Genomic DNA, 9,951 nt, shown 5'->3' on the forward strand with positions numbered 1-9,951 from the left:
ATTGGGCCTGGTCTGTAATGATAATGTGTGTTTGGATATGTAAATAAATACATAACATAAACAGCTTATATATGTCCCACTGCTGGGCACAGGCCTCCCCTCAATCTACCGGAGGGGGTATAGAGCATACTCCACCACGCTTCTCCACTGCGGGTTGGTGGAGAAATAAATAAATAATAAAAGAATAAAAAAAGAGTTGAAAGACAGACGAATAGACAACAAAATGATCCTATAAGGATTCTGTTCTTCCGTTTGAATTTCGTAACTCTAAAACAAAAGACAGCTGATTAAACATCATTTTGCTCAAAGCAAACTTCAGGACACTTTCCCTTTCTACTCCACAGAGCACATACAGCGTGATGGCAAATATACTCAGCTCAATTAAGGCCAAATCCACACAAATATGGCCATATTACCAACTGTCAAATAATTTCATGCAAATAGATACGAAATTATGTAAATATTGAACAAGTTATGTGAACTTTTAAGAGAAAATTTAACAATGGTATAAGAAGATAAGGTATGCTCAAAACTGACAGCTAGAATTTCAAGGTTAGCCCAGCTGACGTCATCCCACCCTGGGTTGCCATTTTATAAATTTACTAATTTATTTTATAAATTACCCACGACCGATGTTTTTATATTTACGTTGCAAGGAAATTTTGAACTTTAGTAAAAGAATTATTTTAATTCACTTAATTTTCAATAATGAAATTTACGTCCTTGGAATGTTGGAGATACCAATTTAATGGTAACACAGTGGATCTTCTTCTATCGTGTGGATTGTGAGGTGAATTACCAACCCATCAACCCTGGTGTCAGGGTTATCACTGAGCCGCCATAGGCCCCTGACATGAATCATGTAACGACTACGTACTTACATCAGTAAGTAATAACCGGGACCAACGGCTTAACGTGCCTTCCGAAGCACGGATCTTTTTACTTTTTGGACAATCAAGTGATCAGCCTGTAATGTCCTAACCAAACTAGGGATCACAAAGTGATTTTTGTGATTTGTCCCCACCGGGATTCGAACCCGGGACCTCCGGATGGTGAGCACAACGCTCAACCACTGAACCACGGAGGTCGTTACACAGTGGTAACACGTTATCAATGGGCTAGCAATGGCGGCTTGTTATAGGATTCTCAAATCCGAAAATACTAAGTACTTACATACCTACTAATGTACTATCGCCTTAAAGTGAAAATATTTTTTTGTAAAAGCACATTCGCAAGTGAATTTTGTTAACAAAACTTCTCAGTAAACACATATTACTTACATACATACATAAACTCACGCCTATTTCCCACCCGGGTAAGCAGAGACTATAGAATTCCATTTGCTTCGAACATGACACACTTCTCTTGCTTCCAGTAAACACTCTAAAATTTTTAGTCTCATTTTTAATCCTGACTTTATTTTGATTAGAATAATAATGGGTGGAAGATGTGTTGTGCCTGGGTGTAATAACAAGGGTCATCATTTATACGAGCCAAAAACAAAAATAAAAGATGCATATGTCTGTTCTCCATGAAATTAGAAGGTTAAACGAAGACAAATCTATACAGCGCTATCTATATTTTCTTTTGGGAACGTAACACGGATAGTCTTTTTTTCCCCCTTTTTGACGTGACTTATTGTAGATTTGCCGCAGATGGCATTTACTACTTGGCCGGACAAATGGGGAGCGCTGACGGCTCTCACCCGGTACAACGTTTAAGAAAAGTCTCTCATAGAATCTTGGAATCAGTGGTGAAAACCGAAAATGTTGTAACATAGCGTACAACCAGTTTGTGACTCAATGTGTTACTTATCAGGTAGAACTCGGAAACTAGTCCAGTGTAGGTATTTGTAATATAACACTAACGTTAACTGGTTCCACTTCTGAAGTCACTTTAGTTCTGTTGTACACCGGCTTGGAGGAGCTCGGTGGCGCAGCGGTAAACGCGCTCGGTCTGCGATTGTTGAAGTTAAGCAACTTTCGCAAAGGCCGGTCAATGGGTGACCACAAAAAAGTTTTCATCTCGAGCTCCTCCGTGCTTCGGAAGGTACGTTAAGACGTTGGTCCCGGCTGCATTAGCAGTCGTTAATAACCACCAATCCGCACTGGGCCCGCGTGGTGGTTTAAGGCCCGATCTCCCTATCCATCCATGGGGAAGGCCCGTGCCCCAGCAGTGGGGACGTTAATGGGCTGATGATGATGACACCGGCTTGCTTCTCAATCGGATTGCGATTCGAACTCCGGTACCGGACTTGCACCAACGCATTATTAATTTATCTTAAGTGCTGTTTCATAAATGTTATCCTAGGTCTACCCCTTCCTCTCTTCCCTTCAATTTTTCCTTCTATAATGTTTGTTATAAATGAATCGTGTCGTATCAGGTGGCCAAACATATTTCCTCTCCGGTTCTCTATAGTCTTCAATATGGTTCTCTTTTCTTTAACTCTTTCCAGCACTTTTTCATATGACACCATTTCAGTCCAGCTTATACCCTCCATCCTAACAAATAAAAGAGAAGGTGCAAGTCGTGTCGTATCGGGAGGTGAAGGTTTTGGCGGGAAGAAGAGAGGAATGGCGGTTACTCCACTGACAAGAGCGCAGCTCTTAAATAGAGAGAGAGAAGTGCTGTTTAACAAAGTTGGCTCGACCATTAAAGACGGCGATCATCAACATCAATTTAAGAGCCACGCTCTTGTCGGTGTAGCATTTTCCATTCCAGTCTATCAAAGGCCTTGACTTCCCTATAAAACACGACGTAACCTTTTCCTTAATCTGTTCCATGTAAGCTCTTCTTGGTCTTCCCCTTCCTCTCTTTCCTTCTAGCTTTCCTTCTATGATGTTTTTAATAAATAGTCGTGACTTATTAAAAATGGCGATACGGATCACAAATTTTTCTTGCAGCTTCTTTTCCCCGGCTACACAGGTTGTGAGAGGCTGCAGTAGTTTTAGGCGGATGAGATGTTCGTTATGTAAAAGTTGACGATTCAAAGTGTTACCAACTGAATAAAGATATTTTTGACTTTCAAATCTCGATGAAGTGTGGGTTAGTTCATGTTGCGATGGATGTACCTCTGACTAGCCCAATTGGGATATAGTCGTGATGTTATGTTATGTAAAAGACACAGTAAAGCGTGAAATGTACCACACGTAATATTTGTCTGCCTTAAGGTCAAAAATATGATAAATTCAATTTACCCGACCCGACAACCCTAGACAGAATGTCATGGCGCCGCAAAGTTAGGAGAGCCGACCCCACCTAAAGTGGGATAGCGCAAGGAAGAAGAAGAAGAAGGTCAAAAATATGATAATGTCAACCTACCTAAGGTGTTTATCGCATCATCTCACAGGGTCCGCTTACCTAACCTGTAGATTTGACAGGTCCGGTTTTTAACAGAAGCAACTGCCTGTCCGACCTTCCAACTCGCGAAGGGTGTACCAGCCCAATGCAGGTTAGGTCACATTCCTCCGAAAATGCATTTTTCGGGTACGTGAAATCCACTCACGATGTTTTCCTTCACCGCTGAGCACGTGATAATCATTTATGATCCATATGAATTCGAAAACAAATTCGACAATCATTGGTTTAGGCCTGTGGTGAATTTGAACCTGCGACCTCAAAGTGAGAGGCGAGCGTTCTACCAACTGCGCTACCACGCGGTGACATGTGGGAATAACCTTAAACAGGTTTTTGATGATAACTAATTTAGTATTCGAATCAAGACGTAACGCGTGTTCAAGGTCTTCATTCACTAGATTATAACGTAAAAGAATGTTGAGGAAAGTACATAGATGCATAAACTCGCGCCTATTTCCCACCGGGGTAAGCAGAGACTATAGAATTCCATTAGCTTCGATGCTGACACTTCTCTTGCTTCCTCCTATCATCAATCGTTTAATACACACAGTGTAGATCTTCTTCTTCTATCGTGTAGGTTGTGAGATTAATTACCAAATTCATCAACCCTGGTGTCAGGGTTAGTAGAAGAAGAAGTGTAGATCGTACTGAACCTCTTCTAAGGACAACTCCAATAACGGCCTCTGTGGTCCAGTGAGTGTTGGTCTCACGATCACGGAGGCTCCGGATTCGAATCCCGGTGGGGACATATCACAAAAATCACTTTGTGATCCCTACTTTGGTCAGGGCATTACAGGCTGATCACCTGATTGTCCGAAAGTAAGACGAACCGTGTTTCGGAAGGCACGTTAAGCCGTTGGTACCGGTTACTACTTACTGGTGTAAGTATGTAGTCGTTATATGAGTCATGTCAGGGGCCCTTGGCGGCTCAAAAATAACCCTGATACCAGGGTTGATGAGTCTGGTATTCCACCTCATAACCCACACGATAAGAAGAACCTTTAACTAGGATTGTGATATTGTCGTGAGCTTATGTTGTTAAAATCGAACTCAGAGAAAACATAACATAAACAGCCTATACACATCCCACTGCTGGGCACAGGCCTCCACTCAATCGACCGGAGGGGGTTTTTAAGCAAACTCTACCTAACCTAACGCAGCTCCACTGCGGGTTGGTGGAGGCGTCTTTACGGCTAATAGCCGGGACCAACGGCTTAACGTCTCGGAAGCACGAAATCATCTTACTTTTTCAAACCTGAAAAGTCCATACCAAACAAAAGACAGTCTCATAAAGTGATTTCGACAATGCCCCCATCGGGAATCGAAGCCGGACCTTCAGATCGTGAGCCTAACTCTCTAACCACTAGACCACGGAGGCTGTTCGAGAAAACAATATTAGCATAATCATACATAAATAACGCGGTGTAGTGTAGGCCTACCTCTCTAATATTGCAAATTTCAAATTGCTCTGACCAAAAAGCCTTAAAGCATTAAGTGAATTTGGGTCAAACGTATCTAGGTGAGCCTCGGATAAGGTAAGATATCGTAACACTGTATATTGCAACTTCAAGGTCGTTTCTGTAACATTCCTCATGATGATGAATACAAAAATGCTTTCTTAATGTCGGTTGGTAACAAAGTTTTCTTCTAATCATTATTTTTATATAAAACTACCTTTTGCCAGCGACTTTGTCCGCGTGGCGTGTATCTTATCACGCGGTTTACATTTTTTCATACAAATGCTTTTTCCCGCATACTCCCGTTCCCGTGGGAATTTTGCAATATCCTGTTGCAACTAAGCTTTAAGTTTACTTAGGTACCAGCATGCCAAATTTCAAACGTGTAACTTAAGCGGTTTAGATTTTTCATACAAAAGGATTTTCCCGCTAATTCCCGTTCCCGCGGGAATTTCGGGAATTCCTTTCTTAGTGCACCTCTACGGTACCTAAGCTACGTCCCTTCCAAATTTCAAGTGCCTACGTTTAGCTGTTTAGGCTGTGCGTTGATATGTCAGTCAGTCAGTTTCTCCTTTTATATTTTTAAAAACCATAACGGCCTCCGTGGTCCAGTGGTTGAGTGTTGAGCTCAGGAGGTCCCGGGTTCTCCCGGTGGGGCCATATCACAAAAATCACTTTGTGATCCCTAGTTTGGTTAGGACATTACAGGCTGATCACCTGATTGTCCAAAAAGTAAGATGATCCGTGCTTCGGAAGGCACGTTAAGCCGTTGGTCCCGGTTACTACTTACTGATGTAAGTGAGGAATCGTTACATGAGCATGTCACGGGCCTTTGGCGGCTCAATAATAACCATGACACCCTGGTTGATGAGGTTGGTAATTCACCTCACAACCCACACGATAGAGGAAGATATAAAAAACTAAACAATTTGTCATAATAATCAGAAATATACGTAACTTCGTTAAGTATATACAATTAGACACTTAAAATGATTTGAGTCAATTTTCTTGTAACAAGTAAATTCCATTGAAGTAAAAATATAGAATTTATTGACGTCTTCCTCTATCGTGTGGGTTGTGAGGTGGATAACCAACCCCATCAACCCTGATATCAGAGTTACTATTGAGCCGCCAAAGGCCCCTGACATGGCTCATGTAACGACTACATTACATTAAGTAGTAACCGGGACCTAATAGCTTTAACGTGCCTTCCGAAGCACAGATCATCTTACTTTCGGATAATTAGGTGATCAGCCTGTAATGTCCTAACCAAACTAGAGATCACAAAGTGATTTTTGTGATATGTCCCAACCGGGATTTGAACCCGGGACCTCCGGATCGTGAGCTCAAATCACTGGACCACGGAGGCGTTTTTGACGTGATTTGTTGCAAATGGCACTAACTACTTGGCCGGACAAATGGCGAGAGCTGCGGGCTCTTACCCCGGTACAACATTTAAGACAACAGGCCTGAGGGTGCCCAGTTGGGCGCGAACCTCGGCTCAGGGCGACTTCTGAGAGGATTATGTGCTCAGCGGGTTTTACCTAAATAAACTTTTTTATTATTATTATTTTCTTGTAAGATTAATATTATCTCAGCTTAATGCTGGTATGTGCTGGATTTAGGGATTATCCCTATTATTATTTTATTATTATTATTAAGGAAAACATCGTGGGGAAACCCACATTCCCAAAAATGATCGGGGGTACGTAACCTAATCTGCTGGTTTTCCCTTCGGGCTGGTCAGACGGGCAGTCGCTTGCCACCAGACCTGTCAAATCTTCAGGGTAGGTAAGCGGATCCTGTGAAAAACGGGATAATGCTAGGGAGATTGTGTTATAAAGGATAAGCCTGTTGCTATTAACCGTGCATAAATCAATCTAATTAAACACCTATGTAGTAAGTATAATTTAGTGGTTTAATTGAAGGGAAAAGAGGAAGGGGTAGACCTAGGAGAACATTTATGAAACAAATAAAAGAGAAGGTGCAGGTCGTGTCGTATCAGGAGGTGAAGGATTTGGCGGGAAGAAGAGAGGAATGGCGATTACTCCACCGATAAGAGCGCAGCTCTTAAATAAAGAGAGAGAGAGAGACGACATAAGCCAGGATTCGAACCGGTGACACTGCAATGTAGGTAGTAAGAGCGTTCACTGAACAGGGCTCAGATTAACCATCCCCCTAGCATTATCCCGTTTCTCACAGGGTTCGCTTACCTAACCTGAAGATTAGACAGGTCCGATTTTTTACAGAAGCGACTGCCCGTCTGACCACCCCGAAGGGAAAACCAGCCCAATACAGATTAGGAATTTTTCTGGAATGTGGGCTTCCTCACGATGTTTTCCTTCACCGCTGAGCACGCGATAATCATTTACAATCCAAACATGAATTCGAAAACAAATTGTAAAATGATTGGTTTAGGCCCGCGCTGGGATATCAGATTTATAACTCAAATAATGAAATGACCACTCACCTAATAAAACGCAAGCACAGATTTGAAACGCGAAACACGATAGAACTGTGGGCCAATAGAACGAACACTGAAGGACATCTAACGTCGAATCTCTTGCGCCACCGGGCAAGCCTGAATTGTGACGTCGAAACCCCCACTTGAGTGCCCCGATGCTGGCGAGAACCAGTTTACTGTGACCCGTGACATTTGCGAGTCATCTTCCTTTGATTATGACGTAGTATATAAACTAGAGAATATTATTTATTCTCTTATAAGTATGTACCTTTTTTCCCTTTCAAAACTTTAACAAATAATGAAATAGATTTCTTAAAGCTTTTCCCGTAAATATTCTTTTAAACTTAAAACCGTAAATTCTTTGTAATTGTTAAGTTTAAGAATATAATATATAACCTGTAATTGAAGATGTAATTATGCCTAAGTGTAATAAAAAGGGTCATCATTTATACCCAAAAACAAAGATAAAACATGCATATTCTCTTGTCCATGAAATTAGAAGGTTAAACGAAGACAAATCCCTGGAAAGTCCCTGACCTGAGTCCTGATTTGACGTGATTATTCTCACAAAACCTTGAATTTTTCAATCAAAATTTAAAAATAAAAAACTGAAATTTCGGGTTAAAATTGTTTGTTCTTTATTTTAGACTTCACAGGGTACAATCTAAGTGCAAAACTGCAGTCACTGAGTAATTGTAAACAGTGGTGAAATTATGAACCATTAGTAAGTTGTCATAATTATAAAATTTATATTATAGGTGTTTTTTGTCTATTACAGAAACGACATGTAATCAGGAGGTCTTAAGTGCAACCAGTTAATTTATTAAGTTTCTTTGCAACAAACTATAATGAAATACCTACATGCTGCAGAATTAAAAACAAAATTAAAATCCAAACAGCTAAAATAAATGTTAAAAATAAAATTGCAATCAAAATTTAAAATTGTAATTATGTAAACGAATTAAATTAAAAAATGAATGACAGGAAAACTACATTAAAATTAGCTACTTTCGCAGCGCACTCTTCCGTCGTGTGGGTTGTGACGTGGATTACCAACCTGATCAACCCTACTGTCAGAGTTACTATTGAGCCGCCAAAGGCCCCTGACTTGGCTCATGTAACTATGACTAACTAACATCAGTAAGTAGTACATAAACTGCCTATATACGTCCCACTGCTGGGCACAGGCCTCCCCTCAATCAACCGGAGGGGGTATGGAGCATACTCCACCACGCTGCTCCACTGCGGGTTGGTGGAGGTGTTTTTACGGCTGATAGCCGGGACCAACGGCTTAACGTGCTCTTAAATCAGATGATTCAAGCCTGAAAAGTCCTTACCAAACAAAGGACAGTCTCACAAAGTGATTTCGACAATGTCCCCATCGGGAATCGAACCCGGACCTCCAGATCGTGAGCCTAACGCTCTAACCACTAGACCAACGGCTTAACGTGCCTTCCGAAGCACGGATCATCCTTCTTTCGGACAATCAGGTGATCAGTCTGTAATGTCATAGGACATTTTTATCACCAGGTTGTCCGAAAGTAAGATGATCCCGGTTGCTACTTACTGATGTAAGTAAGTAGTAGTTACAGGAGATGTCAGGGGCCTTTGGCGGCTCAATAGTAACCCTGATACCAGGGGATGAGGTTGGTACTCCACCTCACAACCCACGCTATAGAAGAAGACGACCTAAATATTGTTTTTTCTTTCGGGTTGGAAGGTCAGACAGGCAGTCCGGACCTGTCAATTCTTCAGGTTAGGTTTGGACAGTGTAAATAAGTAGCTATGGTAACAATTCAAAATAATTATGTAAATAATTCTGTTGCTAACAACGCCGCGACGTAGAGTTTATGTAATAATTTATTCTTTTCTTGCAGCTTCTTTTCCCCGGCTATACAGGTTGTGAGAAGCTGCAGTAGTTTTAGGCGGATGAGACGTTCGTTATGTAAAAATTGACGATTCAAAGTGTAATATGTTATCTACTGAATGAAGATATTTTTGAATTTGAATTCATACAAAAACAGAGCAACACGGACCTCCGCGGAGTAGCCATGGCTTTAGTTGCCAACACTACATTTTCTGCCCAAATTTTGCGGGGCGGGAAAGTGTGAGAAGTAATAATGATCTGTGATGTTAATTCTCCTGAAAAAAGTAGTGTCGCCAGCCGCCAAGAGATGTCGCTAATAAGAAATTAAAACGCGGTATCAAAATATTACTACTAAAGTTATTAGGAACGGTGAATCACTAAATTTATGCTTGAAAACTCTGATTAAATTGGGACTTTTTGCAGAGAATCCTTCTGCCTTAGTGGTGAAGTCGTCTCTCCGTTCTCTCTCTCTTTATTTAAGAGCTGCGTTCTTGTCGGTGGAGTACTTATTCGCCTCCATTTTCATTACTCCATAGATAGGGCGTGTAGAATGGTGGTTGCCCCAATCGCCTCCCGTTCCGCAGTACACCGACCAATTCCTCAATCGGTGATGTTCTAGCTAGAGCCCTACCAGAATCCATTTCCTCGGCCTCCAACCAGTACTGAATCCCGTTAGTCGATATGATATAGGTACAGACATAGAATAAGGAATAATACCACGTATAGGACGGCAATTCTCCGCTCCCCACCAGCGGCTGAGCTAGGTTTACCTCACCCCCCTCGAACATAGTTTAGTCTTCAATCAT

At 41.4% G+C, this 9,951-nt stretch overlaps 1 protein-coding gene across 1 annotated transcript in view; it reads right to left on the reverse strand.

Moving 5' to 3' along the window:
• The window catches only part of LOC126379187 (putative fatty acyl-CoA reductase CG5065), a 40,087-nt gene extending 32,720 nt beyond the window's left edge, over positions 1 to 7,367 (reverse strand). Inside the window, exon 1 of the mRNA XM_050027864.1 lies at positions 7,285 to 7,367. The gene's annotated coding sequence lies outside the window, so the exon portion shown is untranslated. The remainder of the gene's footprint in view (positions 1 to 7,284) is intronic.
• Positions 7,368 to 9,951: the final 2,584 nt, after the last annotated feature.

This window comes from Pectinophora gossypiella, chromosome 28 (assembly GCF_024362695.1).
Source record: "Pectinophora gossypiella chromosome 28, ilPecGoss1.1, whole genome shotgun sequence".
NCBI lineage: Eukaryota > Metazoa > Arthropoda > Insecta > Lepidoptera > Gelechiidae > Pectinophora > Pectinophora gossypiella.